This window comes from Aptenodytes patagonicus, chromosome 3 (genome assembly GCF_965638725.1).
Source record: "Aptenodytes patagonicus chromosome 3, bAptPat1.pri.cur, whole genome shotgun sequence".
Lineage (NCBI taxonomy): Eukaryota > Metazoa > Chordata > Aves > Sphenisciformes > Spheniscidae > Aptenodytes > Aptenodytes patagonicus.
The window spans coordinates 49,277,455-49,304,971 of NC_134951.1; the positions used below are offsets into that span (position 1 = coordinate 49,277,455).

Below are 27,517 nucleotides of genomic sequence, written 5' to 3' on the forward strand. Positions count from 1 at the left end.
AGGTACAAATCATGACATTACAACTCTTCTAGAAATATTTGTTAAATACTATCTATACAAACCTGTGCAAGCACCTTTATGAACCAAGGCAGATTAACGTGAGGAATTATCAAGAACAGTATCACTTTCAGTGTGCAGTCAGGTACATCTCTCATGGATAGCACACAGCTACGCCTGGACATAGACAACTATGACATACAGTGAAAATCCAAACGCCTTTTTGGAATTAGCTAGTAACATCCCATGAGCAGAAGAAATAATGACTCAGATTAATACCATTGTATTAATGGTATAATAAACTGGACCTCTACTTTGGCAGGGCAACAATATTACTTTATTTTTATTAGCTTTTTTTAATAATAAAGCCATAACAATAAAGTCATTTTTGGATAACAAAGTATCTTTAATTAACTGAAATACCAATGCATATAATAGAAGCTTACTGTTGGGAAATCCAAAGCTCAGGAAGCAAGTAAAGTTAACTGAATAATTAGCTTTCAAAAAGACAAGATAAATTACTCTTGGCTCATGAGCTTGGTGTACAACTAAGATCAGGTTCTGCTTTTTTATTTTCTTTTGAGAAATGTTTGTTTGGTACATAGAAGAAAACAAAGTCCAAAAGACTCTTCAAGGGAAATGGGACTACCAGAAGGAAAGCAATTCTACTTCACCTTCCAGCTTCTGCAGCAGCACAAAACAAGTAAGACCAAAAGGGGACATTTAACAGACACATACCTGAAAGTGCAAAATAGCAAACTGTGTATCCCATTACTACAATTAGGATACCTAAGTCATACGGTCATGGTTTAACTCTAGCTGGCAACCAAGCACCACACAGCCGCTTGCTCACTCCCCTCACAGTGGGAAGGGGGAGAGAATGGGAAGAGTAAAAGTGAGAAAACTCGTGGGTTGAGATAAAGACAGTTTAATAGGTAAGGCAAAAGCTGAGCACACAAGCAAAGCAAAACAAGGAATTCATTCACTCCTTCCCATCGGCAGGCAGGTGTTCAGCCATCTCACCTCCAGGAAAGCAGGGCTCCATCACGCGTAATGGTTACTTAGGAAGACAAACACCGTAACTCCAAACATCCCCCACCTCCTTCTTCTTCCCCCTGCTTTATATGCTGAGCATGACGTCATATGGTATGGAATATCCCTTTGGTCAGTTGGGGTCAGCTGTCCCAGCCATGTCCCCTCCCAACTTCTTGTGCACCCCCAGCCTACTCGCTGGTGGGGTGGGGTGAGAAGCAGAAAAGGCCTTGACTCTGTGTCAGCACTGCTCAGCAGTAATGAAAACATCCCTGTGTTATCAACACTGTTTCCAGCACAAATCCAAAACGTAGCCCCATACTAGCTACTATAAAGAAAATTGACTCTACCCCAGCCAAAACCAGCATACATACTGTTCATGGTAGGTTCATCTTATTCATAATTTAGTTAATTCTGCTTTGGAATTCTCCGTAGAAGGAAATAGCTAACTAATTTTTTTTATATTTCAAATCTAGCTTGACTAGCATGGGTTTGCTTAAAAGAAGGGACAAATGTAACTTCATTTAAATAATAAACCTGCAGCAGATGCTACAGAAATAGTAAAGATACCATACAGCTTCTACTCATTACCAGTGAATTTGATTGAAAACTGTGCTCAAGAAACAGGTAATGCTTAATTTTTCTCCTCTCCAACAGTCCCTCCCTTCCATCTCCACTCTTACAACACTAAAATATGCAGTCCTAAAAATACACCTTGGGATAGTCTGGAGCATTTGACCACTTCAAACTGAGGGCTGAAGAATGTCTTTTTGCCACTGCTTCTTGTGAAAACAGCATTTGTCCATGCCTGCTGGACGAAACTATTCCCGAAAACTCAGCACTCACACCTGCCCTTGAACTTTAGGAGGCGGGGGGGTGGTGGTGGTAACCACCTGTTTCTAATCCTGGTCCCTAAAGCATAATTGGACATACAAACCCTACACACACTCCCTACTTTGCCTAGGTTAATCTTCAAAAGTAATGAACATAAAGGCTGCTTTTAGCCAGGTCTAAGGTCGAGCTCCTAAACAACTGGAAACAAGACTGGAAAGCAGAAACAAAGTCTTCAGCTCCATTACAGAATATATTTGACAAATTGTTTGTTAGAAGGTCTACTGTTCTCATCTTGATCCCCAGCACACATCCCAGTCACGTTACCAGGGAATCTGTACAGGAAAATTAACATTCTGAATATTGTCCCCAAGAACTCTATGGACTCATACTTAGGTAATTTAAGATGAGAGTGTCGTCTATCTATTGTGGTTATATTTACAACACACACATAAGCAGACACTACTATGCTTATAGACAGAGAAGTACTACACAAAGCCTAGAGCCCATTTCCTTCAGGGCATTTAGGCACGTGCACTGACATTTTTCTCTCCAAAACCAGCTATGATTTTGGCTAGGAAACCAACAATGTGAAAACATTTCTGAAGACCTGTGCCTGTGTCATGGTTTAACCCCATCCGGCAACTGAGCACCACACAGCCGTTCACTCACTCCCCCTCCACCAGTGGGATGGGGGAGAGAATTGGAAGAGTAAAAGTGAAATAAAAACTCGTGGGTTGAGATAAGAACAGTTTAGTAATTGAAATAAAGTAAATTAAAATAGTAGTAATAATAATAACGATAAAAGAATATACAAAGTGATGCACGATGCAATTGCTCACCACCCGCCGACTGATGCCCAGCTAGTTCCCGAGCAGCGGCCCCCCCCGGCCAGCTTTCCCCCAGTTTATGTACTGAGCATGACGTCACATGGTATGGAATGTCCCTGTAGCCAGTTTGGGTCAGCTGTCCTGGCTGTGCCCCCTCCCAGCTTCTCACTGGCAGGGCATGAGAAGCTGAAAAGTCCTTGACTAGTGTAAGCACTATTTAGCAACAACCAAAACATCAGTGTGTTATCACATTATTCTCATGCTAAATCCAAACCACAGCACTGTACCAGCTACTAGGAAGGAAATTAACTCTATCCCAGCCGAAACCAGGACAGCCTGAATCATGCAGGAAGATTCAAGCTCCCCTTATGGCAGGCACCTGGGTGGGATTCAGTCTCTAAGCACAGTGTCTAGTGGTGTTTGAGACCCTTTTGTTATATCAAAGATATTTGCATGAACCAGTAGATTTGACACAGGTCCTATGAAATGTCCACATCCTCTGAAACAGTAGCTGGATACAAGGTGTAATTCTGTGAGGTTTTTAAATTGGCAACAGGTGTGTGTTCAAGCACCTGAATCACCAGATTTATAGGAACTAAACAAATGCCTCAAATACTGTATTATCTCCCAGTTCTAAATAACTGGATGCTTATTATCCACTCAATACCATTATTATCCTTCATAATTAACTGATTTCCTTCAAAATACGGTTTCAATAGGCCTCAAGGTTGGAACTGAATCATTCTGAATCTGGAGCATCTCCCCCCAGTGCTTTTGAAGGAAGCACAATCCATCCCTTTTGAGAAAAACATAACCTATTTTAGCATTTAAGAAGGATCTCAAATGCAGTAAAACAAAATACTAAGCCAGGTACACTAATCCTTAAGACCCTGCCTGTACACTATTACTCAAGTCACAAAGGAGAGATTGTATGAGTACGATTGCTCTCTTACTTCTCATTAACCCATACTGTAAGATTCCTGAAATAACTTTGGGAAAGTTTCTGAAACAGGTAGAGCTAAAATAAAAAAGTATTATGGTGAAGTCTAGAAAATAGTTTTTAAGAGGCATATAACCATCCATTGTATGTCAGTTGCCATTATTTTTAAGACTACTGTGTTCATAAGAGACAATAAACAGGACATCTAATGTAAGTGTCCCTGAAGCACGAAGCTTCCTCCCAGACCCCTGTACAAACATGGGAGGCAGTACCAGTAGCCTTAGGAACCCAAAGCAGCAAACACTCTGTAACACCTCTAGTCAACCACATTGTTGCATATATATGTACGGTATCACAACTGATTTTTACAAACTGATCTGAAAGAAAAGAAAATGAAGTCTTCTGTGTATGTGGACAAGTCCAGCTATATCACTGGTGAAACTCTTATAGACTTGGAAAATATATTTCTGAGATTCATTTGGCAATAGCCAAGTTAACGACAGAAGAACGTCTTTTTGAAGTTGTAATACTGACTGGATGAGTTGTGTTGCTATTAGCACCACCAAAATCAGAATCAAGGATTCATTAACTGGTTAAATAACACTGTGTCTGGTACTTTATGACATTACTATCTTATACTCTGCTGAATTCATCATCAAAAACTATGGCCAAGAATTTGCACTGACTTGTAAGTAAAATGGCGGATATCATGAGTGTCATCAGAAGTGCATCACAAAATTCATGCTTTATTCAGCATGGTGTAAAATGAACTCTTTTCTTCACAGAAAGGTCATTGGCAACGTTAATGTCACCTGGACAGACAGGACGTCAGTTCTGAATTAACTGTCTTACCAAACATCCAAGAGTCCTTCTCGAGGACTTCTTTAGTTACAGTTAATAAAATCACTGCATCTAGCAGATGATGCATAGTAGCTGTATAAGCACAGTACAACCTAGGCCAAGATTCACATTTAATCTTAAAGAACAATTGTTCTATGAAAGCACTGAAGCAGGATTTCTCATTTAGAGAAACTATTAAATATTTTTTTGTGTTCAGCAATTTCATCAATAAAACTGGTAATAACACAGGTAACGCTGGCAATCTGAAACAAAAAAATCGGCAATTACTTAAAAATAAACTACAGAATTATTTTTCAGAACAGAAATATGCAGAGTTTTAGACCACTTAATAAAAAAAGCTGTAGATTCTACAGTGCTTCTGGTAACATACAAGAAAACTAATTTAAATGTCATGTACTGAAAATATGGAACTGCCCTTCGAAAGAAACAAGGGTTCTAGCCAACTTTGGCTATCGCTAAATGAAAGGTTCCCAAAACTATCAGCTATAAATAAGCTCATCCTAGTTCCAGCAACTTTTGTGAGAGTCAGAATTTTTATCAATGGTTGCAATAATACAGAAATATGTAGAAAATGACCCATTACATAGAAATAACCAGTTGTCATTGTCCACATAAATGCATCAATTTCATTAAAATAATGCAAGTGTATTGTGTAATTTTAAGTGTTTGCTATATTTAGCAACATTTGGGTTTACTGCATTAATTTAGTTCTCATATTAATGTTTGTAATATTTTCTAAAAACGTCCTTACCTTTTTTCTACGATTCAGTACTTTGTTTGAAGCCTGTCATAGTTTTTGAGTAGGGAAGGAGTCAGAAAGTCATGACAGTTGGAGAAAAACTCTCTAGTTAGTAACATCTGTGAACACTCAAGACAATTGAGATTCTTTAAGTAGGGCAAGCCTTCTGACTAACATCAATGAAAACTCTCATGAGGACATTATGATCATGTGCATACTCCATTGCAAAGATATAGTAAATATCTTCCCAATAATACACAGCAACTGGGAGCTGAAAGCTGTGCATTTTCCCCAAAATTCACCTCTCTAAAAAGTGTTTTAATTCTGAACATACTAAGATGATGCTAATAAAATGTCACAGATAAGCATCCCCTAAGTATTAGTTACTAGGCTTGCTGCATTTAAGTCCTGTATCAATATATTAAATACACATACTTAAACTTTGCTAAGTTTGAGTAGATTTTAGCACTACGTTATTCCTCAATCTTTCTAACATTACTCCTGAAGTGTCCATCAGCTTTTCTTACCAACGTGGCAGTACCAAACTGCTAAAGACTCTCAAGTCCCCAGTAACTCCTGATTTCCTGAGAAACATCATGATTTAATACACAGAACTTCACGCTTTTTAACAACTCTCTCCAGGAACACAAAATAACCAACTTTTCCCAAATCCCCAAACTGTAAGGCACACACAAAACATACAGATCTACACAATGCAAAACAGATAAATTCTACCAATTTTGTTTTCTGACCACACTTTGGCATTTTGAGGGGGTATCGATAACTAGATAGCTTATTCCTGCTTTCTGCATAAAACAGCTAACAAGAAATCCTGACATGCCTTCTCTTTCAAAGTGACTTCTAACTAGTCTTTTAAGTCAGATGACTTACTGATCATCTCTGCTGATGACCAATGTCTTCCATAAGACAACTATTTTTTTTGTTAGCGCTATGCTACCCCTCAGTCTTTCTAACATTCCTCCTAAAAGTCTCTGTCAGCTTATTTAAATACTTTTCCAAAGGTATGTCCACATGAATGAACCCCTCACGGTCTAGCAGCCCTCTCTTACTGGATCCACGTCACAGCACACTGAAGGTTCAGTCTAGCTCAGGGTTTAAAAAACATGAAAGCTTGTATTTCCTATCAGAAAAGCAAACAAGAGGCACATTCACAATAGAGCCCACTGTTCGACATAACGTGGCCAAATACTGAAGTGCAGGGAAGATGCATACAGATTCCCAAAAATCAGCCTATCAAGACAAGCTTTTCCAGTTGAGGAAGTGCTGAAAGCACAGTCCAAACCACCCCGGCCTTCCAGGTACTTTTGGGGGTGCCTCCCTCTTCAGACCTTCCTCCTACTGCCTGGAGGCAATACTACCTCCTCCCCTGCAAAGAGAGTTGTAAAGAAACCCAAGTTTGTAACAGACATACCAGAAGCGGTCCCAAGGCAGACAACAGTCCACTTCCGATTTGGCTTAAATATAAATTATTCTAATCTGTTATTTAACCTTGGTAGGATGTAGGGGAAAAAATGGCCAAAATTTCAGCCTAAAAATTTATGAAAAAAAAAAATGCAAGGAGCACGTTTTTAAGTATACCCCTATAGCCTGAAAACATGCATACTTCCTTTTAAGGTAGGCCCTTCTACCAAGAAAAAAAAGTTCATTAAAAATACATTTAAACAACACTCAACTATTGAATAGACACATAGTCCCACAAAGTAATATTAGAGACAGAGTCTCTCGTCTTCTCTTCAGAGCTCACATGCCATGCAGGCACTTCAAACAGCACATCATCTATTTGATGACTACCAAACAACAGCTTCCTAATTGATAATTTATTATTATTAGTTTCGAACTAGAACTTAAAAAAAAAAAAAGAAAGTAGTGCTGCATTCCTGTAATATTACAATGTGTGCAAACTAGAATCAAAACTAATAGCTGCTGCCCACCCTTCCTGGGCTGACTGCCTATAGTGTTGGCAATACATACAAGAGGATACTTTGAGAAAGACACCTGTATGGTTTCCTACAGTGAGGAAACCCCTAACCGTCTTTTCACAAAGCTTGTAAACATCAGAAATGCGTGCTTATTCCGTGAGAAAATGGGGAGGTGAACAAAAATTGAGGCATAATGTTACTGTTCTTGGCTGATATAATGAAAAGGAAAATAGCCCCATTATGTCTCTAGTAATCTGAGGTTAAAGCTGGATTTTTTCCAGTTGTGCAATTTCTCAAATGGTTACATTTCTAGAAATGTAGTCATATTCTGTTAGAATGTATGTAAAATTTCTTAAAATGTATTTTAGAAAAATTGTACTGTAAGCTATGAAGTACACACATATTAGTCAAGATTCTCCTATCTAACAATTAAAAAAGCCTTTGAACAAGTATCATAAGTATGTAGCATGGCAGATATACAAACTGTTCAGATTTATAGAATAAACTTTTAAAGACTCTCCATAAACAAAAATGCCACACTAACAAGAAAATTATATAACCAAGCATTTTATTTATATTCATGCTTCAGAGGCAACATAGCTCTATACCATATGATGTCACGCTCAGCAATAAAAACTCAGGGAAAGGAAAAGCAAGCGGGGGAGACATCTGTGCTTATGGTGTTCATCTTCCCAAGCAACTGTTATATGTCTATTTTCTCCCCGTCTCACAGCAGAAGGGAGTGAGAGGCTGGGTGGGCATTTGGCTGCTGGCTGGGGTCAACTCACTACAAAGGATAAATTTCTTGAAAGAAATGGAAGAGAGGACTTTCAGAGACCCTCTTTACTCTTCCCTAATCTTTCAAGGAGAGGACAAATCGTCCCCCTTTAGAGCAGCAGCTAAGAATAATGCCTTCACGTTTCTTGAACAAATTAATCAGAATCAAGTTTCCAAACACAGACCCACTAAGCAACTCAGTTCAGCAGTCTTCAGCAGTTTCAAAGAAAGGAGTGGTTGATATATAAATGTTTCTGTCTATGTTTTAAGAAATATTTGAATGCATGCAAGTAAGTCACTACTGTACAAACTCATCTACTTATTCTCACAACTTCCTCAGAATCCAATTTACCACTGGAAAACTGAAATTTACTCCACAAATCACCTGATAAATGCTTCAATCACCAACCCATCATTCCATGATTATCTATTCTTACTGTATGACCAGCTTATGATTAAGATTCAGGCCTGTAATATCAGATTCAGTTTATTTTTCAGGCCAAACTTCCAACATGCCTTTGGGCAAGTAAGAGTAACAGATGGCTTAGAGTAAATACATGCCACAGAACAAATGATGGGAAAGTCTAGGGAGGTGTATAATCCATATCCCTGAGCTACGATCCTAAACTCAGCATACAACAAAAGGGGAGAGCTAGCAACTTTTCCCTCCCTAAAATATCAGCTAGGCAAAACATTCTCCACCTTCCTGTTAAAGATATTCTTCTCTAGCATCAACAAGCTTTAACAAGCCAGAAAAAGAACACGAGTTTTAATTTGCATCTCAGAGAGACGCGCTCAGCTAGAGGCTGGCCACCAAAATCCAGTCCACACGTTAATGTACTGAATAAAACACAGAAACCACCAACTGCCCTTTCAGCAAGGACAAACTGGTAAATGCCCAAGCAGTCCAGCATAGCCACTGTAGCCTAATTAAGCCTTCCTCAGTTTCTCCCTAGCCTAATGGATTTTCAATAAACTATAAAAAGTTGTGTACAACTTCAAGAGGAATATTCTATACCAAGTGACTAGAATCAAGGAACACAGGGCATAGGGATCTTTCACACCACTGCTTAATTCAGTGAGCACCGTTACCACAGATCCAGAGCAAGCTGCTACTTCTTCCTTCGATCATGTTTTTAGGTGTCTGCGCGAAGCGTTGGGGTGGGTTGACCCTGGCCAGTAGCCAAGCAGCCATACAGGCACTTGCTCACCCCCCCCCCCACAGTGGAACAGGGGAGAAAACAGGAAGAACAAAAGTAAGAAAACTTACGGGTTGAGAGATAGACAGTTTAATAGAGGAAGGAAAGGAAGAAAACCCCACAAGTGAAGGAAAGGAAATTGTTCACCACATCCCACAGGCTGACCAATGCCCCACCAATCTCCAAATAACAGACACCTTGGAAGCAAAAAAACCCCTTTCTTCTTCCTCTACCTCAGTTTTTATTTCTGAGCATGACAACACACAGTATGGAATATCCCTCTGGCCAATTCAGGTTGGCTGTCCCAGCTGTGTCCCCACCCAACCTCTTGCCCACCCCCAGCCTACTCGCTGGGTAGGCAAGGTGGGAAAAAGAAAGCCTTGATGCTATGCAAGCACCGCTCAGCAGCAGCCAAAACATTGCTGTGTTATCAACACTGTTTTAGCCACAAATCTAAAGCACTACAGCTATGATGAAAGTTACCGCCTAAACCCAGTACAAGAACATACTCGCATTGCTTTATGCAAACAGAGGCGATCAAATTCCTCAGAGAGAGATGAGCATAAAGAATGCCCTGACTGTAGATCCCCATAGGGACTGTGCTTGCAGTAAACATGAAATTGCTCATTTCTGTGATGTGATGAGGTGTTTAAAAAGCAAGAATGGGTAAATACAGAATGACTGACTATTGCTCATAATGTAAGAATAAGGAGGTACATGATAAAACTAAATATTAGGGTGAAAACAATACAAAATGGAATGCCTTTCCTGTGTAGAACATAATTAAATCTGGGAATTCATTGCCACAAGATGCCAAGACTAGAAGTTCAAGCATGCTCAAAAAAGAATTAGATTAATTAATGGAAGTCAGATACCTTGGTAGTTACTGAACTCAACAGCTTAGAGGCAGATCATCAGTTATTTAAATCACTGACTACTGAAAGGTAATACAAAAGTGAAGGCATCATTGTATTTGTTTTCCAATTTTTTTTCAGTACACCTGCTACTGGCCACTACAGGAGAGACACTAGACAAACATTTTGTTTGAAAACAGAGCTACAGGGCAAGATGACAACAGAGATTCTGAGGATTACAATTTGGGATTTAGGAGCCTAATGTCTCTCAATCTGTTTGCGGGTCCAACCCTTGTTTCCTTCTCTTCTTAGTTCAGACATTAGCTATCATATTTCTAACAAACTTCCAACTACAAATTATAGGTCATTTGTTAAACTGCTTTTAATTAGATAAGTTTGTCCAAACTAGAGAGTAGATTTTGTTTTTTCTTCTTTCTCCAAACATTAAAGCATAATTCGGTTTAAAAAAATGCGTAGGCTGGAAAGTGCTCAACTTCAACAATTGTTACTAAAAACAATTTACCAGGAAAACATTAAGCTGTTATTTGGAGTAATGAGGACTTCCAGAAAATTTTGTAGAGGGAAGAAGAAACCTGTTCAGTACTCAAAACACTAATATGAGCTAGAATTAATCACACATTTAACAGCTTCCAAGTAAACTTACATTATAACTATCCAGCAAAAGACAACATGTGCCTTTCCTTCGCCCAACCAGCTTCCCACCCCAATAGCAGCTCCTATGACTATGTAAGAAAAGAGGAATGAAACACGCAGGAAGAACGTGGACCAGCCTGAGCTCAGTTCAGTATTTACAAAGGATAACTTTTTTCAGAGAAACAGCTGTAGTTTAACAAGAACCTGCAGAAATACACACTGGTACTTTACGAAGGACAAATTTTCTATTAACTCTGTAAAAAAAAGATTTTTCAACTCTAAATGTTCTTCCTGACAATAGATTTAAGACTACACTTACTAAACCTGTAAATGATACCGAGATGCAAGGGACTGCAACTGTTTTAGGGGCCAAATTACAATTTACAGTTACCTTGAAAGAACCACATCCAACATGGATAGTAAAACATATTACATTAAAGCAAGAATAAGAAACTGCAAAAACAACACGTTAGTTGCAGTTTTGCAGAAACACATCTACAGACTACAGCAAGTGACAATCATCGTGTCATTTGTCATGCTGGAAACATGGAAAGACAGGAAACGTTAATATTTAAAGACAAGAGTGAGGCCTTAAGATATACCAAGTTGCCCTTCCACTAGTCAGTACTAAAAGACTCCATTAGAGTACTGTTGTCTTTGTTGCGCACCCTGTCTCTAGAAAGACACGTACCAGTTTAGAAGGATGCAGTGGAGGATAACAAAAATGACCAGCAATATAGAAGACATTACCTACTAGGAAAAATACAACAAATTCAGGTTAGATAGGTTATGGGGATGAGAAACATGTTGATAGATTTCAAATACATACATGTCAGCTGCAGAAAGGAAGGAACAAGAAGAAAACAAAGGGGTGAAAGAGAGCAGTGTACGCTCCTCGATTTTAGAAAAAGAAAGCCTACCTAAGTATCACTTCAGGTTTAGCTTCAAAGAAAGCTCCATAAACACAGAACTGCCAGAACAAAATATTGTCATTTGACAATTTCTTACCCTCTCTCTGATTCAATGTAACTAGTGATCTCACCTCTTCCAAAGGCCAAGCTACCTTTTAGAGAAAACTGAGCAGGTCTAACATTTAAACTAATTTATACAATGCATAAAGGCCCTAAGCTGGGGGTTGGGCAATGTTCCTATATAAATGGGAAGAGAGTTCCTCCAAATAGCTACACACCTAATTCCAGGATGATCCAAGTTTACTCTGTCATGGCCAGAAGCAAGTCAGATCCAAAGGAAATTAACGTATTATGGCATCTGCTGAAAAGCAGTGTGTGTTTACTTAGACTCAGCACCTCACTGATATAATTAATGTGGTTTTCAGATAAAAGTCAGTTTGCACCTGAACTGACGGTTGGTTTAGCTTTCTGCCTCCTAAAAATTTATCTCTGCAACCTACCATGTGGACATACATAACCCTTCTGTTATGTATGTTATCATCTTCTCTGGAATTTCGGGTAGTTTTTCTACTCGTTGACTAGACTCAAGTCTATCCTCAAGAAAATAACTAAGCTTGACTATTAGATCTTTCCTCTGCAAAAATGAAGACTACCAGTTCCATTTCAATAGTACTATTTCACAGTCAATTCTTTAAGAAGTCTTAAGATTGAAAAGGGTCTACGCAAATGTTAATATATTAAAAAACAACAAAATCTAAATTCAGAACTCGTAAGAGCTTTTAAATAAAGGTATTATTTGAATTTCAACACCATACAGCCTCCTGAAGCACCTGAAGGGCAAGCGTTAGGACGCTAGAGATCACCCCGCATTTCACAAGTAAAGCTGTCCATTTACCATTACCAACCAAAACGAAGCAAGTAGTACTCGAAAGGGAAAAACACTCCATGTGATCACACGCTGGCTTTTCCTTCTTCATTTCTAGTTCTCTACATTTATTAATACCAGTAGGAAGTGCTGAAAGTATTCAGGCCCGTTCAACACCCGTGCCGTTTCCCACTCGACAATACTCCTACCACCCCTGTTTCAATAAACACACTGAGGCCAAGACCAGCAACAGAACGAGAGGAGAACGAGACCCGGCCTTTACCGGTGATCTTGTATCACCCGCGGAGGTGCGCGCTGGGGCTCGGGCACACGCCTGCGGACGGCAGGCGCCGGCCCCGCCGCCGGGCCAGGGCACCGTGCCCGCCCGCCGCGGCCGGCCCTGCCGCCGGGCCCCCGCCGGGAGGCGGGCCGGGGGGAGGCAAGGCCTGGCACCGGCCCAGCGGCCTCACTGCCCCGAAGCAGCCGGGCCCCGCCGGCAGCCCGGCGCCGCCCCCCTCCCCCAGAGGCGGCGGGCAGACACCCACGCACCGGCGGGAGGACACGCACCGCCGCCGGGGCGGGCCGGGCCGGTCCCACTCCTCACCGGGGGGGGCCAGACCGCGGCTCCGCACCAGCCGCGGCGGAGAGGAACGTTCGCCCCGGCTGCCGGAGCGCGGCGAGCTCTGGCGGCCACCGAGGCCGCTGCCCGCCGCCAGCAGCCCCCGCGCCGCCCTCCGCCGGAGCCCGGCCGCCAGACCCCCGCCCGCCCGACCCCGCCGCGCACCTGCCTTCCGGCCTGCCGGTTCCGCTGCCGCGAAGAGCCGGCGCGGGGCGACACTGCCGTAAAGCGAGCTGGCGAGGCGGGGCGCCGAGCGGGCTGTGCGCGGCCGTGCCCATCGCTGCGCAGGGGACCGGCCCGCTCATCCCCCTCGCCGGGCTCTCCGCCGCCCGCGCCCAGGACGTGCCTCTGCCCCCCGCCCTCCTCCTTGCACTTCCCGCGCCGCGGAAAGCCGGCGCCGTGCACAGGCCTACCCCGGCTACGGACTGCGCCTCCGCCTTCCTCCCCGCCCGCGCTGGCGCCCTCCGCGGCCTTTTCTGTGTGTGGAAAAATGCGTCTCGCCGGGGTGGCGCGGCCGCTGTGCCGCCAGCTGCGCCCGCCCGCGCCAGGTGTTCCCCGCGGGGTCGGATGCACCGTGGGGGCAGCTCCCGGCAGCATTTCTGCTCCCGCGTCAGCGCCTCGGGCTTTCCCGGACATGGGTTCCCCTGGCTTTCGGCCCTCCGTGCTCTTTACCGGCTCCTCCATCGCTACACGCTTTACTGCTTCCCAAGCCCCGTCCCTACAGCGGTGCGTGCCTTGCGCGCTCTTCCACGCTTATTTATTCGGTCTTGGGTGTTCCTGAGCAATGGGGTTTCTAATCCGAAGGCACCATAGTAAAATGACGCTAAAGACCAAGCTGTGCAGAGGGAGGGGGAAAGAAGGATGAGCAGTGTGAGAGAATTTTAGGACAAAACCAAGTCGCAAAGGAAAAAATGCTCGCTCTAGAGTGCTTGGGTGTCTGTACGCAAATACATCTGGACTCCAAGAGGCCTCCAGCTGGATAACTGTTAGCATTCAGATGATTTATTTCTGACTTCTGTCTTCTCAAGTGCCTTGTCTTGTGTTCTGTCTTGCGAAGCGTGTAACGGCACTGCCTTCTCAGATCGCTGCAGTGCTTTCATCTCTGCAATTCTAGCAAGTATTCTGCTCGTATAAAAGAAGGCAAGCAGTCATGCGTGTATGTGCCTGTGTGTGTATTTGTACAGTTGGAGATGTTCAAAGACGCACTCCCAAGAAAATAGTGACATACTCCATCCCTTGCTAAAAAGAAGGAAACATACACAGTTTAGAGGAGCCGTAAAGCATGTGTATCCTGGGTTTGGTAGATAGTCATTTGGAACTGGTTATAATGTTTCTAGACCACTTATCCTTAGAGTGTTTGACTAGTCTAAACACCGGAAATCCCGAATTTCTGCCACTTCTATTAAGTCGCCATGTTATTAAAAATCTTCATAGTGGACTAGCAAAGAGTAAGTACTGTAATGAAGCTCCTGTAACAATGCTAGATACCTCAGGATTTCAATTTTTGTAGCATTATTTTACAACCATATTCTCAAAGCAAATGTGAATGTTTTATAAATACAATATATTTCTAATGCATGGTTCTGTCAGGCAAAGTTAAATGTAGTTAACAAAGAGAGCATCTTAATGTAATTCAAAAAGAGAACAATCCTCTTATGAATCCTTTTTCACTTTCTAAGGAATGTTTTTATGTTCTTTCTGAGCACAAATTTTTAATGGAGAGTAAGGACTAGTCATTGGCATATTGCTTTCCTTAAGGTAGGAGGAAATTCCATTACAGACTTGCGAGTCAAAGCTGTCACTTAACAAAAACTACAGTTCTACCCTTCCTTCCTGACTTCTTGAAACATGTACTTCGCATAAAAGCAAGTTTCCAGCCTAACCAAACGAAGACTTTTTTTCCTATCATAGAGGAGAGACTGAGACAATCCTGAGGCAATGTGTATACTTCCATTTGTAGACAAAGACTAGTGTAATTTGAATGCTTTCTAGTAGATAAACAGCAATACAGGGATACTTAATAATGAAGGGTATCTTTTTTTTTTAATAGATATTCAGGATGAATTCTATAAAGCTAGGCTTTGCAAGGAATAACTTGGCTTTGCAAGGCCGTGTTACCCACGGATCTCCTAAGATCACAGGCTTTGTAGCCTTGTCTGTGTTGCACTCAAAATCTTGTTTATGGGCAAAAGAGAACTCGCCATATATAGGACCAAGAATTGACTTTCAGCCCAATTAATGTTTTAACAGTCTAACAGTCCAAGTTATCTCTAGAGGAAAGTCTTTTATAACGAAAACCTTCCTAGTGTCTACCCTTTTCTTTTGTGTTATGGTCACCTTTCAAATGTTCTGCTGGATCCTAAGGGACCTATCTGTCCCTCTCAAAGGAGGATGCAGGAGGGGCCTACAAGATGTCAGCCTCATGAGGTCTTCCCTCAGGATAATGTTCCCATTGAGGGGGTTTCTTCTTTTTGCCAGGAGGAGTACAATGTTCCTGCTTTCTTCCTCCCATCTTGTAACCTGCTTGTATTTATTTTTGTATATTTTCTTAACACAACCTGCTTCCTTCTCGCTGGCTCCCAGCTCAAGTCTGAGAGTTGCCCTACAGCCTCGGTTGACAGAAATGGCTATAATTTTGTACAAACTGACTGCCTCAGTTTGTCAGACCGGTACCATATGTGGTATTGACCAAGCTTATGATAAAACACAGCATGCCATAGTCACTTGAAGCAAGCTAAAACCAACTCAGGCTGAGACAAGCCCAGACAAATTCTGAGACCCTGCACTGTCAGGTCAATACAAAGCCTGAGGTCGTCTACTGATGGGAAAAAAAAAAAATCATATTTACTGGGTTATGTTTGTTTCCTCGTCTTGGAAAATGTTGAAACTTCACATTTTTGTGGCTCTTTGTTTTTTCTTGACATTCACTTCCCAGCAGACATTAGGAATATACCACGGCCTTACTATGACCTAGCTTTCAAAGACCTTAAATGCACAAACGGTTGTACATACTAACCTGCTACTGTTCCAAATTTTAAATCATTTTTGGAGCAAGCTTTTTAACTAAGTGGCCTATGTCCTCAGTTGTATTAATACTGAATGTATGTGTAAAGTGATGTTTTACAATAAAGATAATATCTGCTAGATTTTTAGTGGTCCAGAAGTGCCAGACATTGCATAGAATTAATTTTATCAAATGCAGATGACTTAACATAGACTTACTAAGTACCTCAGGAAAAAAATTCTGATTTTCTTCAGTATTGTCGTGGTTTAACCTTAGTCGGCAACTGAGCACCACACAGGCGCTTGCTTGCTCCACCCCACCCCAACCCATCCCCGGTGGGATGGGGGAGAAAATTGGAAGAGTAGAAGTGAGAAAAACTCGTGGGTTGAGATAAAAACAGTTTAATAATTGAAATAAGATAACAAGAACAATAATAGTAATGTAGTAATAATAATAATAATATACAAAGCAAGCGATGCACAGTGCAATTGCTCACCACCCGCTGACCGATGCCCAGCCAGTCCCCGAGCAATGGCCCCCCTGGCCAGCTTTCCCCAGTTTATGTACTGAGCATGACGTCACATGGTATGGAACGTCCCTGTGGCCAGTTTGGGTCAGCTGTCCTGGCTGTGCCCCCTCCCAGCTTCTCACTGGCAGGGCTTGAGAAGCTGACAAGTCCTTGACTAGTGTAAGCACTACTTAGCAACAACTAAACCATCGGTGCCTTACCAACATTGTTCTCCTCCTAAATCCAAACCACAGCACTGTACCAGCTACTAGGAAGGAAATTAACTCTATCCCTGCCGAAACCAGGACAAGTACGTACTAATTTTTTTTGGAACACATATGATGTATAAAAGTGATAAGTTATTCAGAGAGAGGACTTTGTCTTAAAAATTTTACATCCCTCCTATACAGAAATCTATGTCTGTGCTCGTCTGCATTTGCTTAAGAATCAGTGGAAGCACACAGGTTCTGTCCATCTCACCCTAAAATCAGATGAATCACACTGTAAGAGTGCCAGTGCTTCTCAATTATCAGTAAAGGGAGCATAAAATGACCAGCTCACATGTAGTTTTGATAATATTAATGTAATGTCCAAAGTTAGCTAAAGGGAGATGTACAAGGTGAGTACAATTTCACCCTATTTATGGACTAAGATGGACAGAAATGTAAATTATGAGATGAACTTAAGAGGAATTTGCTCCTCAGGAAGAAAAAATATTTTTCTTCTTATTTCTTCTTACATCATTTGTTTGATGTCCACGCCTTAAATCATCCTTTGTTTATTCTCTTTTGTATAGTACCAGATCTTTGGCAGCATTTCAATATTCTTTAGTATCTAAAACTGCAGTTCACTGTGTTTTGTCCTTTGTTTGACTGTTAGGCCTCTTGCAGGTCCAATAAAAAGGTGTAAAAAAGTCTCTCTCTGTCTTCTGCATCAAATCCTTCCAGCATAGCCATGTGAGAAGTTCTAACTCGAATTTTAGAAAAAGGTTTCAGTGAAGTAGGCCCAAAATTGTAGAATCTGGGAAGCAAGAAACATATTTGATTTTAAGTTTGCGAAATACCATGCAGATTTACATGAGTGAATTCACTAGTGTATTTCTCACTCATGTGTTTCTTAACCAAGCAATATTGCATTCGGAGTTAAACAGGGGTTTTTCACATGGAGAACAATGGGTACTCACAAGACCTGATCCCTAGCTGATGGTCACTGTGAGTACTGCCAGCTGGTGGCACTTGAATTATTATCTGCAAATGCATTGTAATTTATGGGCTATTGAATTGACTCTTTTGTTTCTTTTTAACAACGAAAAACTAATGCTAATATGTGAACCATGAATTTTACAGTTACTTGAAGTGTACTTCAGATGCAGAAAAGAAATGTGCTAGTAATTAGAATGACCTTGTCTTTACTTTGACAACAGAAAACTTACTAAATCACTGTGTTCCAAAAAATCCGACAGATTCAGCCTCTGTTGAAGTTGTAAGACAAACCTGACAGACCTCCTTGACTCACCACTGATCTCTGCTGTGATGAGAGTATCAAGCATTCAAAACTAAACCGCTCTCTGCAGATGCCACTGTTACCAGCACCGGGAGAAGAATTTTAAATCAATGTTATTATGTGAGGATAATGCAGCTTCCTCAGAAAACATTCAAAATCTCTATTGCCCATGATTACAAAGCAATCGTATTGTGCATGGCCACAACTGCAATGCTAGCAAAAGTCGGTGCGTCGGAGGTGCTGTCATTCAAATGAGCTGTAACTCTATACAGTCATCTTGTTCCCATGGCTTTTAATGCTTTATTTAAAAGTCGCACAGATATTGTATGTGGTCTGCGAGTTCTTGAAACTTAATACACCGTGTATCATAAGAAAATACTGCTGAAGAGGATACGCATAAGAAAATAGGTAGCCACTGCTGCATAAAAATTCGTAATTCAAATTTGTTCTTTGAGACCTGAGCCTTTTTTAATGTAATGCAGGCTGCATAAAGGGGATATATCATCTCCATTATTACTGGTTCTTCTGCATTGCTCTCTGACTTAAATCTATTCATATTATCTTCTACCGGATATGAATGTACTTAGGTTTAACGCCCAGTTGCTCTTCTTTAACATAGTGATTTTTCAGAGCAATCTTATATTTTGTCCAGGGTTTTTCAGGTTAATTAAGCAGCATGATATTCCTTCTGTGCTGGTGAATATCAATGTAGCTAGAATGGAAAATATGTTTCTTATTAGTCTCCATTTATGATTAACTGTAATTTCTTAAATTTATTTAAAAGTGCAACGGCATTAATTACTTCACAGGTATGGATAAAGAGTATAGAAACATCACACACATTCTCATAATTTAACAGGATTCTGGAGTGGTAGTGGACAAGTTTTCTTTCAGTTGTTGAGCCTAAGTTTAAATAGTTCCAGATTTCCTGGTAATCCCCACTGCTACAATTTTTTAAATGCTAATAGAGTTAATCATGTCATCATGAATTACTTTCCTTATATAACAGTTGAATAAGGAATGCATTATTATTTTGCTTTTTTTTCTTTCAGAAAACTATGACCTTTTATTTGCTTTTTAAAATAAATACATCAGAATCTAATGATACATTTATGTTATTATATCCAACAAGGAGCCTGAACTTAGAAAACATAAAAAATATTTTAAAAGATTAACCAGTATTGATTTAGAGAATTATTTTTAAGGGTCTTTAGCCATAGTGTTTCTGTACCTTGGTCATGTGTCTAGTCTGCTCCATGCTTGCATAATTTCAAGATGACTGCACTATGTGTCATGTTTTGTGAATTTGCATTGACGTATTTGCCAGCTCTGTATCAAAGGAGAATGAAAAAAGAAAGTAAAACAAATGGAAACTTCATTTCATTCTGAACATGAAACAAACAAGTAACATTTCTTTTGTGAAAATCACCATATGCAACTGTTTAAAGATAGAATAGAATAGAATAGAATAGAATAGAATAGAATAGAATAGAATAGAATAGAATAGAATAGAATCATAGAATCATTTAGCTTGGAAAAGACCTTTAAGATCACGAAGTCCAACTGTTAACCTAGCACTACCAAGTCCACCAATAAACCATGTCCCTAAGCACCACGTCTACGCGTCTTTTAAATACCTCCAGGGATGGTGACTCAACCACTTCCCTGGGCAGCCTGCTCCAATGCTTGACAACCCTTTCAGTGAAGAAATTTTTCCTCACGTCCAATCTAAACCTCCCCTGGTGCAACTTGAGGCTGTTTCCTCTTGTCCTATTGCTAGTTACTTGGGAGAAGAGACTGACACCCACCTCGCTACAACCTCCTTTCAGGTAGTTGTAGAGAGCGATGAGGTCTCCCCTCAGCCTCCTCTTCTCCAGGCTAAACAGTCCCAGTTCCCTCAGCCACTCCTCATAAGACTTGTTCTCTAGACCTTTCACCATCTTCGTTGCCCTTCTCTGGACACAGATAGAATAAGAATAGAATAGAATAGAATAGAATAGAATAGAATAGAATAGAATATTTCAGTTGGAAGGGACCTGCAACGATCATCTAGTCCAACTGCGTGACCATTTCAGGGCTGACCAAAAGTTAAAACATGTTTTTAAGGGCATTGTCCAAATGCCTCTTAAACACTGACAGGCTTGGGGCATCGACCACCTCTCTAGGAAGCCTGTTCCAGTGTTTGACCACCCTCTCAGTAAAGAAATGCTTCCGAATGTCCGGTCTAAACCTCCCCTGGAGCAGCTTTGAGCTATTTCCGCGCGTCCTATCACTGGATACCAGGGAGAAGAGATCAGCACCTCCCTCTCCATGTCCCCTCCTCAGGAAGCTGTAGGGAGCAATGAGGTCGCCCCTCAGACTCCTTTTCTCCAAACTAGACAAACCCAAAGTCCTTAGCCGCTCCTCACAGGACATTCCTTCCAGGCCTGTCACCAGTTTTGTTGCCCTCCTCTGGACACATTAAAGGACCTTCACACCCTTCTTAAATTGTGGGGCCCAGAACTGCAGACAGTGTTCAAAGTGAGGCCGCACCAACGCTGAATACAGCGGGATAATCACCTCTTTTGACCAGCTGGTTATACCATGTTTGATGCACCCCAGGATGTGGTTTGCCCTCTTGGCTGCCAGGGCACACTGCTGACCCATATTGAGCCTGCTGTCGACCAGCACCCCCAGATCCCTTCCTGCAGGGCTGCTCTCCAGCCGCTCCTCTCCCAATTTATACTTATATTAATGGATAGAGTAAAACTTTGTAAGAAAATGACAATTGATGTTTGAAGCAGCCACATTGTTGCCAGGTTTTAGTCTTGGTGAGATATACTCAGAGGTTTGAGAACTCCTAACTTACCTAAGTGTTGATACGACGGTACCTTGCCAGAGAGAGATGATCTGTTGGATGATGTTTTGGGTAAACAGTCATGAAGTATAGAACTATTAAAAACAGTTAAGCCCAGGGAGAAGGCTAGAACTGAATCCTGTGTTTTGTAATTTGTTAATTTATTTTTTAAAATTATTTTAATGTAAGAACTATGTGTATGGTCAGGAATGGGACCTGCTCAGAAATACAAACCAGAAAGAAATTATGTTGGTCTGAGGTATATATATATGGTGTCCTGTTTCTTGTTTCTTTCTCAGTCTTTTGTTAGTGATTTTGAAAGACTGCACATTAAAATGATTCTTTTATATACATCATTTCAGTGTGGTGTTGAAGTGAACTGAGCTGAAATGTTGAATCATCATGGTCAACAGGCTGCACTTCACACCCATTTAGGCTGATATTGATTGCTAATACTGTAGAGCCAGATTTGGCATCTGGTGGGCAGACCTTACCTATTATCTTATGTTTTCTTTGATCTTCATATTTCTATACGCTCTGGTGGCACATACAAAAAGTGGTAGAACTGGTTCTCCATCTCAAGTATATTACTGCAGTGATTCATACTATTTATATTTCCTTTAATAAGTTTGTCAAAGAAGAGCAGCTGAAGAAAGTAGTTTGTTGAAGAAAGTATCAATATCTTATCTCTAAATACTGGATAATGCTGAAGGAAGGGAAATGTAAGTGATTGATTCACATGCGTTTTGGAAAAAAATTACTGGAAAAAGCAACATCATTACAGCCCCCCCTTATATCAATGAAACTTGTTAGTTTCAAGCCAAGAATGCTGAGGTCTAGTCTTCAGTATTACTTATCTCAGAATATAAGCACTCTATGTTTCCAATATGATGCATTCCTCAAAAGCAAGGTGGATATCCCTGTGAGCTCTGCTGAAAGTGCAACATCTTTTTCAATGCCAGGTGGTAGGTTGTTGTCAGTTATGCTGCTAGATGTTTGCCATTCTGGCTCATGTCACTGAGCGTAGCACCAAAAATAAAAGAGGTTAGATTTTGATCATGGGGTTTGTTTCAGAAATGAGTATGTGAAAGGGGTTGGTAGCTGTGAGAAACTGGTAAGGGTCTGCCGTAGCTTAACAGTTCGCTGCTTACACAAACTGCTGACATACGTGTGTGTATATGTATATCTAGACAAAGAGAGAAAAATAAACTCTCAGGATTTTATACAAGTTTTTCTTTAAAAACTAATTTTGGGCTATATCCAGATTAATGTTGTGTATTTTTTTGTATTAGGAGGTTTCTCAGAGGCCTATGAAGCATCTAAAGAAACCCAAAATGTTATTGAAAGCTCTGCTGACACAAGATGGGGTAGTGCTATAGGGATTCATGTCACATACACTGCAGGGGAGGAGGAGGCTGTTCCTACCAGCAGCAAAGCAGAAGCAGCAGGGACATGATAATTTCTAGCTAGGACTTTTTAAGTCCTGCTTAGTCACTAACTTGGAGAATGACTTCAAGCAAATAATTTCAAAAGCTATTAAAAAAAAAAAGGATATTCCAACATATCTAATCAGACACAGACGTCAACATTTGCCCTGTTTGGAAAGGGAATTGTCAATGAAAAGGAAAAACAGAGTGAAGCTGGGAGACACTTCGAAGAGTGCTGCCTGAGGACACTAAAGTACAGAGCTGTCCCAATACAAGATGAGTAAAATCTTGTGCTTTGTAAATTGCTGAAGCTGGTGTGCTCACTTCTAACTTAGGACGGTTGGCATAAAGTAATCAATAAATAGAGTTTTAAATAGTAAGTCTTTTGTTATGGACACCACAGTTTTCCACGTATTTATTCAGGGGAATTGTATTAGCCGAAAGACTTTTTTAAGTACTTCTATTGAACAAGATGTTGAGATGTTCCTGCAGAGATTATTTCTTTGTACCTCATGAAGGATTCGTAAGAATTGTCCAGTTGTCCTTTAACACACATAATAAGTATGATTATCCTTTTGATGAGATCGTCGTGCCCCTTCTCCCTTTTGAAGGCTATTCAGGGAACCAATTACTTGTATTGGAGACAATTGTCATGTGAACGGAACAGAAAGACCCTTTGGCAGAGTGGTCTTATTTAAAATGTTAGTACTTAGTTTGACTGAGGGATATGATGCTTTTTTGTCATATACCTCACATGTTTCTGTTAGGTTATGTGGTAAAAAGCTTGTCTGCACACACAGAAGGGAGCACAGAGAGACAGGGGCCGGCAGGGGTACCTGAATTACGGTCTTGGAGGACACCCTGACCGGGCCCCTGCCAGGGCATTCCAGGAGAGCCTCAGCCATGGGCCAAGGTGAGACTCATCAAGATGAGTCTCTGGAGCACCTTTCAGACAGAGGGCGTCACTGCATAGGGGTATGGGACACGTTATGGGGTGCAGGGGAAAGATAATTTTGGGATTGCATGAGACTTATAATGGGATGTTTAGGGAAGGAAAGAAGGCAGGGAAGGAGATGAATCTAAGTGATTTGGGAGGAGCTATCATGGAAAAATAGAAGGATAAGGGGATCGAAAGAGCCAGTTGCAGATAAACAAGGTTGGTACTCTTGTCTGGTTGTGCCCTGTGCCTGATCAGCGCAGTCTGTCCTATCTTCTTATCGAAGTCCATTTTTTAACCCTCTTCCTGGGTGAGGGGCTCTCTGTTCTGTGTGGTTGTATGAGGGTCTAAGTGCCAGCCACTGGAGTCAGAGGGCCTGTGTGGTCTGTGGTGCCAGCAGCTGGAGCAAGTGCGGGTGTGTGAGTGAGTGTATGAGCACTAGTGAAGAGCAAGCTGGACTAGCCAGTGAGTAGGTGCAATGGCTGAGGAGCCAGGTGTGCCTCTAAGGGTGAGACCAAGGAGGAGCTGGGTACTGGGGACCAGGGGAGTCCCAGCCATCAGTCTGTGTATGTGTCGGGGTGTGTGTGTATCTGTGAGTGAGGTACCAGCAGCTGGAGTGGGACTGTGGCCTCGGGGACTCAGATGTCCAGGTGCCAGCAACTGGGGAGACTGGGATCTGGGGGCAGCTACTGGGCAGACTGAGTGTCTGAGCCCAGCTGCTGGAGGGATCCACAGTGTACATATGTATATATATGTTTCACACTAAGAGACCTTCATCCTTCTCAGTCAGAAAGGGGAACAGGATGAGGCTATTGGTGCTGTTTGTGTGAGTGCTCTGTGTGTTGGTCTATATTGATCTGTGTGGCCAGCCGTGTATGTATGTATATATGTGGTGTATATGTGTGCTCTGTGTGCATGTGCCATAGTACTAGGAATATATTCTCAGCCTTGCTGCTGGTTGGACCTGGGGCCATGGATCTGCAGCAGCCTCACCTCTGTTAGGCTACTGGATTCGCTGTGCCCCCCTCCCATTTCTTACTCATCATTTATTCTGTTGTCTGATCAAACCGTTTTTATATTTTAATCACAGAACAATGAGCGATCACAGATCACACTGGTGACAAAGCTGCTTCAGGGACTGTGATGCCAAATTTACATTTTGCACTCTGGCATAGGGGCACCGTATTATACATTACTTATGTGAAAATTACATGGGTAAAAGGAGTTGAAAACATGCCCTATAAATTACTAAGAATTCTGTTTACTACTTTCTGTGCCTAACGAGCTATACTTTCAGTCTTATCACCTTCTGCTATTATCACATCAAGCTTTACAAACCATCTAAGTGTAAGGCAAGGTAGACCTAGAAGGCTGTCCATTAATTTGTTACATTTGACTACTATTTCCTTTAAACTGTGTGGTCTGTCTGCTGGAAATCTGCAATAATAGTCTGACTCGGTTAGGTTCTAGCTAGTACCATCCATAAATGTTTATCAGCCAAAGATCAGCCAGGTGGTATTTAAGATACTAGAAGAGGAATGCTTTCTTATGCCTCCAGCAGATAAACATTTGATGCCTTAATCTCCCTAACACTACAGTGCAATTTATATGTATTTATATATATATATTTATATAATCTTATATTTCTCCACAAATAAAATACCTCACATTTTTATAAGAGTGTATGTATCAGTGATGAATAATGCTTCTGAAGTCACAATTATGGTTTGCATTATAACATAAGAGTTGTTAATGTTGTACATAGCGTGCTTCCTTACCTAGAAGGACATTCACTTTCCTCTACAAGTGTCAGATCATCAGATGGTCAGCAACTCGTCCCTTGTTTCTGGAAGAATAGAACAAAAGCCTATTGAATATCTTGACTCATATTCTTTTTGCATGAAGCAAGCAGCTACAGAAAGAGTTCAAATACCCCAGGAGGGCAAGCAGTCATCACTGATGACTCTGTGTTGAAAAGAGAGGAGAGAGAATCCACCAGATACTTACGAGATATTAGTAAGGGATGATGCACACTGAAATTAGTTACATGACATTCACATGGAACTACGCACTTTAGGAAACTTCAGTTATCTTGAAGGGAGGCAGAAGACAAAAGCCCACATAATCTTCTTAGAGTCATTCTAATAGGTCTGAAAAGGCAGAAGATACCAGAGGGGACCACTGTTTGCATGGCCGGTATGAAAGGGAAGGTTTCAGTTTGTAGAACATTTATCCTAAGAGATGGTTGTATTTATAAATACCGCAGCTTACTTCTCACAGAAAAAAAGGTGATAATCTTCTCAACTGGAGATTAGCTGGAGCAACTATGAGGCTATTAACACAAAAAATAAAAAAGAAAACTTAATAAGAATGCAAATGTGGTATAAACACAAACTCAGGATGTTGTTATCAAGGTCAACAGATGTGGAAGGAATATATTTTTCAATTGCTATGTGCTACTGCTTGAAGGCAAGCAAGGAGACTTGGAAATTCTCATTGATTAGAAGAAATTTGATATAACTGGTATTCCTAAAAGCTGATGAGTTGATTTGCATGATTAGAGCATTAAAATCAGTGGTTATTACCCACTTCAGGAGAATAAAATAGGCAAAAGAGGTGATAGGCTATACTGAAGAAACATCACTGTGCTAACTAGCATAGTCTAGAAGACTGAAAAACAGCATAAATGAAAATAAAAATAGGTTATTGTCAGTAAAGCTGTAATCACTAGAGACATATTGGAGGTCTCATAGAGCCCTTAGAAAAGTATCTTTTAGTTCTTTTAAACATTATAGATGACTGTTTTCTAACAAGAAAGATTCTGCCACCAATATGCTGTTTCTCTATTTTGGTCATCATTATAGCGGATAAAGATGAATTAATCACCTGGGCTGAATGAAGACTAGTCATTATGATTATATACAGTCTGGCAAACAAATTAATGTTTTCCATTAATCAGAAATAACTGATGAAAATTTACTAGAGGACCAAAATTGTTTGATCCCACAGTCAAGGCCAGCCCTCTCTGCCTCACTGGTAAAGTAAAAGTTAGAAAAAAAATACAATATACAATATATGAAATAATAAATAGATACCAAAACCTGCCTGTTAGAATTTTTGGAAAAAAGAAGCTGAAGGAAGCTAACAACTTCGGGAAAAGATCCATGATGGCTGTGCTAACAATAATAGAGTAATTTTTTAAGGATATGAACAAATATTCAAGCACTATGAATACGCCACATTGCTAACTGGTGATTGTCACTGGATATTTCTCTCATACATTTTGAAAGAAGTGCAATAAAGGGCTTATTTCACAGGAGGGTGATAAAGTATTTTCCATTAGTAACCAAGAAGGTTAAAAACATCTGCTGTGACAGACGATTCTGAATTCACCAAGTCTGGATAGAATTCCAGAAGACATGATTGAAGGAATGTCTGACCGGCTGATGTGCATTCTTAAGAAATCTTGGAATAGTGAATAAATTCCGGAATACTAAAAAATGGGTATCTTGTGACATGACTAAATAAGAGACTTTATCCTTGAAAGAAAAATTAAGAAAGAGCTGCTTTAATAGTGAATTATTTAAAAATTAAGTAATGTATGTCACTATGAATTCATAGAAAGTAGGTCATTACAAACAAACTTGAATTCATTCCTTAAGACTACAGATTTGATTGCTAAAAGTAACTTCTTGGATGTAACATACTTTCATTTTTATAAGGCATTTGACTGTGTCTCACATCACATCTTGATTACAAAATTGGCACTACACAATATTGATGAAGTATGCATTTAGTGGACTAATGAACTGCTAATGAATAACCTATGAATAAGTGGTTATCAACAGAAAATCACCCCCCCCATGAGGGGCTGTGCAAAGGTTGGGAGTGGGTACAGCACTATGGGATGTTTTCATCACTCTTGAAATTGAAAATTTGTCAGTGTTAAATAATGACAGCTGAGAATTATACTGGATGACATAAATTTCTTGGTAAGGTACATTCCATCAAGCAAAATATATTTAAATACAACCAAGCGTGAAAGCTATAAATGTGCAAGAGATTTATAGTTCAAATTACATACAGTTAAAACAATGCACACACAAACTTTCTAGTATCTACCCCTTTCTGTGATGTTATGCTCAACCTTCTACTGTCCCTCTGGGTCTTGCAATCCAGGCCAAGGGTGTACAGCAAGTCATCAGCTTCACAAGTCCCTCACTGGGAGGAGTGTGTCGATGGTGAAGTCTTCT

General features: G+C 40.8%; 1 protein-coding gene across 1 annotated transcript in view; it reads right to left on the reverse strand.

The window, feature by feature from the left end:
• Positions 1-13,250, reverse strand: part of ASCC3 (activating signal cointegrator 1 complex subunit 3) — a 296,878-nt gene extending 283,628 nt beyond the window's left edge. Inside the window, exon 1 of the mRNA XM_076333301.1 lies at positions 13,215-13,250. The gene's annotated coding sequence lies outside the window, so the exon portion shown is untranslated. The remainder of the gene's footprint in view (positions 1-13,214) is intronic.
• Positions 13,251-27,517: the final 14,267 nt, after the last annotated feature.